The sequence below is a fragment of the Trachurus trachurus genome (assembly GCF_905171665.1).
Source record: "Trachurus trachurus genome assembly, chromosome: 11".
In the NCBI taxonomy this organism is placed as follows: Eukaryota; Metazoa; Chordata; class Actinopteri; order Carangiformes; family Carangidae; genus Trachurus; species Trachurus trachurus.
Genome location: NC_139904.1, coordinates 5,755,122 through 5,759,860, shown reverse-complemented (window position 1 = coordinate 5,759,860; position 4,739 = coordinate 5,755,122).

The window sequence follows — 4,739 nt, the reverse complement described above, 5'->3', positions numbered from 1 at the left end:
GTATTTATTGCGCAAAAATGACAACGATTTACTACGGTAGTTTCATTTTCTCAGATGCAACAATTTGCTTACAATATCAGTTTTCAGACTGTCAGAGATAAATTAGACTTTTGTCACTTTGCATATTTTCGAGAGATAAAATTAATGCTTATTTTGCTAATTTCTTTCCCTTTTCTTTCCTTTTTTTATTGATTTTATGCACTGGATACATGCAAAAAAAATCTAAATTTTAAGTGATGAAATCTAAGAAACAGCTTAAAAACCATTAGGTTCCTTTAATAATCAGTTAATCTATAGATAGCCTATGATTAGTGTGATTAAACAGATAATTGTTGAAAAGTGATAAAGATGCCGATCAAAAAATCAAATTATGGAATAAATATTGCAGTGATTATAAATAAGAAAGAAAAGTATGAAAAAAACTATTCATTTGAAAAGCTGTAAATAATACAAATACCTTTGTTCCATAAAATATTCATTGTTTAATCAACAACGTATCAACTGATCAATATGAGCCTGTAATTTAAAACAGTCAAAAACAGAAACAATCAAGTTTAATGACACAAGACAAACAAACAGGGTGTAGTGGGATTTTTTTTTTATTGTTATTATCAATTAAACAGTATGATTTCTACAAACGCAAGAATTGATCACCAATAACAAAAGGGTTGCACATCTGTGAGACCTTTGTTTGAATATTCTTGGAAATAGACATTTAAGGGGATGTAGTAAATAAATGTATCATACAATTTGAGGTATGCAGAGTAGCTTTGAGAATACAAATATGCCCATGCCCCCCCACCCCCCCAGTGGTTAACACACACACACACACACACACACTTGCATACACACAGCCGCACACATACAGGCACACACAGTTTGATCAGGGGGAGTAATTAACCGAACATGGATTACAACATCTGTATCAGACCGTTGAAGGTGTGTGAGGAGAGATGAGAGAGACGTTAAAGATAAAAACTGAATTATATCACGTGTCGTTTTTTAATTTAATTTAATTTATATTAATAAAAAAATTTATATTATTATAATTTAATTTTAATTTTTTAAAATTCATTTCCCCTCCCCCAAGTTTTTTCTTTCTCTTTTAAAAGTTAATGAGTCGCCTTTTTTAATTGAGTATTTTCTGGTCCCGTCGGCCTCGGTACATTCCCCTCCTCTCTAACGTCCCGCCCCGTCGCTAACAAAACGAAATGTATCGCAATGTTGAAAAGCTGTTCACACGATATACGCTGAGTCACGTCTGTGCCTTGAAAGTTAAAAGCACGAATGAGAAAGTTGCTCATGTATATTTATATTTATATATTTTAAAAAAAGTCAAATCGCTTTTTTTTGCAGATACATCTCAAAGTCAAACAGCAGCGATACAAAGCTCGTCAGCCGTTTCGCTTCTACACCATCGTACCAACGGTTTCAGTTAATTTACATTTTCAAACGTTTGAAAAAGTCTTCGCTTTGGTGAACGTAGCTCGATGAGAATAGATGTGATTGTTCGCCCTCTTTAAAAAATTTTTTTACTAAATGACGACAGGCCTTTAAAAATTTCATTACAGGTTGATATGAACGTGTAACGAGACTCGGGTCGTTTAAATTGTCTTCGTTTAGGAGGGGAGGAGGAGGAGGAGTGCGGCGAAGACTCGACCCGAGTTTGGTGAAATAAAAAAGAAAGAAAGAAATGAGGTTCAGCATTCCTACGAAGAAGAATAAGAAGAAGACACAGAGTTACGCACACTGGCACAGAAATGAAAAACAGACGCATGTACATTTACACACACACATACATACATACACGCCGTGACATCATAAGTCAGCAGTATGACATCATCAACACTGGCTTCTGACATCGTCATGCGGTTCGTCTTTTCTCGTTGATTGCATCGTCTCTTTTCGTCGTCGTCGTCGAGAATACAAATGTCTTTCTTTTCTTTTTTTTTAAATCATTTTTTTTTGATTCCACTATAAAGTTTGAATATTGAAAATCCAGGATTATACAGTAAAATTCACAGAGATTAAAAAAATAAATACATGTTTAGACAATAAATAAATAAATAGATAGATAAATAAATAAATAAATAAAAATAACGATCATGATAAGAGCGTTCGTAGTCTGATCGAAGGTGGGGAAATCTTTACACGTTATGATCATAAAACCATTAACATGTGAGAAACATGTAGGCCTATCGTATTAAAAAGACTAAAAATGGCTGGCACCAATCATGTCTGTCTTTGTCGAAGTACAACTCAGAGGAGGGGGAGGGAGGGAGGGGAGCTGAAAACCTCGCACGAGGCCTCACGAGTCCCTAAAAACCCCAACGGAGGGTAAATCCAGCCTGAACGGCCAGAAGGTCCAACTCACAGCCAGAGGAACTCAACTGGAATATTTTTTTTTTTTACAAAATATGACATCATCATGGCCACCGCTTCTCTCCTCCGCGACAATGCTATCGAATGTGTTTTTACATGTTACACAAAAGCTTTGTTCCTTCATTGCATGTTTATATTTTACTCTCTACACAAGAAGAACAAAAAAAAAAGAAAAAAGAAAGAGTTGGTGAACGTGAAAACGACAAGCAGACGCTGTACAGAGCACAGACACACAAAGATAATTCGGTATAGCCCTTGGTGTGAAGTGTCCATTGTCCCCGCGGCCCTTGAACGTGCCACCACCACCCCCACCCCCACCCAACCCCCCCACCCCCTGTTTCCCTTCATATGAGGTGAGCAGCTGAACTCGCAAGGTAACATGTGGCGTCGTCGACGTACGGGAGCGAGTTAGAAACCGACAACGACTCTCTTCTAACAAAACTCAACAATGAAAAGTTCAAAAAACAGCGTCTGAGGGACGTTTTGTTGATTCAAAAAACAAAAAACGTCTTGACCCGTACAGAGTCTGCGAGAGCTTCGATCTTCTAATCTTCAAAAAAGTTAAGACTAATTATTTACGCAAAAAAGGGTCACAGCACAATGTTTCATAGATGATAAACACCCACTAGAGTTCACTGTACAAAGGCTTAAAGTTAGCTAAAATCAGACTGCAGAGTGGATGTCGGTGGATTTTTAAAGGCCCGGTCACACCAGAGAGTTCATCCACAGGAAATACTGGGTTTTTAAAAAAATTCAAGTGGGTTAGCTAGTTGTTGAGCCAAAGAGAAAGCTAAAGCTAAGACAAGCTAACAGGCTTTCAAACGCATAGTTAGCCGTTAGCTAGCTTCTTAGCTCCATCGTGACGATTCCACAAATTTGACAAGACCAAAAGACATATTTCAACCTTAAACTTCGGTTTCATGAATCTAAAACCCACATTGAGGTAAGATAAACATTAACGCAGCTAACTCGCTACGTTAGCGTCCTCCATTTTTGACTCTCCGTCCCCCAGGCAGTGGAAGATGGAAGATGGATGGGATGCCGAAAACCCGACAGAAGTTTAAAGGTCCAGTGTCTAAAATGGGGGGAAAACCGTGACATCTAGCGTTCAGATTCTAGATCGACAAAAGGTTTAGGTCAGGTTTATAACTCAAAAACTCCTTCTTCTTTCCTTCTTTTTCTAAACTCTTGAAACACGCTCTCTGGCTGGCTGGATTTTCCGTTCCGGCTGCCGTAGCGTACAAACAAACATGGCAGCGCAAGATGGCGCCACTCTCTAAACCAAGACCTTTAATTATAAGGCTATGAAAACCAAACAAATTTTATTTTATAGCGATTACACACTTAAATACACATATTCCGTAGTATATTCAGATTTTGCCAATAGACCGAGCCAAATATTGCACCCTGGACCTTTAAATTGCTGGTGTGACGGGGCCTGTGTGGCAGCAGTTGGCTTTGACGCAGGTACAGTTTACCTCCAAACATGGCGTTTCTTTAATTTGAACCTAGAAGTGAAGCCATGAAGCGATCAGGCGACAGCTAACTGTACTCGGCTCGGCTGGGTTAAAATTTTTAAGCAGTTTCACTTGATCATGATCATGAAGTCCAATCGTGTGTGTCCAGCCTTTTAAGGAATAAATACGTTCTTCAACCAAGTATACACAAAGTCCTACAGGGCTCAGTAATGTTAATACTATTATCATTATCATTATCATTATTACTATTATCAGGTTAATTTCATACAAAAGCAACTTGTTTGGTTTTAAATACTCGTATAAATACAAAGACAAGCAAAACCCGTCTGCCTCTGCCTCGGCGCGCTCTCCGTCATCCGCGGTGGATTCAAAGACAGGTGGATCTGTCAGAGCTCTCGAGGACTCAAGAGGACAGTGCAATAAAACTCAAGGACAAAGTCAGTGAATTTGACTCAGCAGGGTATCCTCCAATAAAAAGTCACAGCGAATACCCAGCAGCCTTCTTCAGACCGCACTCACACTCTTACGTGTATTTTATTTTTTGCTCTTTTTAAGTGGACATTTCTGTCTTCCCTTTACAAAGAATGGCTGAATATTCTCTTCTTCGACACACACAATAGTGATGAGGACAAAATCAATTGGCTCTACTCACTATGAGATCAATGTTGTCGTCCTCCACTTTTTTTTGTTTTATGAATGGGAAAGTACGGAGGGGAGGAGAAGGGGGAGGGGCTGTCTGCTCCGAGATCAAACCTTCATCCTGTTCCCTCGTCGTCTTCTTCGCCTCATCCTTTTCTTCATCCTGTCTTCAGCCTTCACCTCTCTTCCCTCACTCTTTCTCTTTCTTTCTTTCTCTTTCTCTTTCTTTCCCTCCTTCTC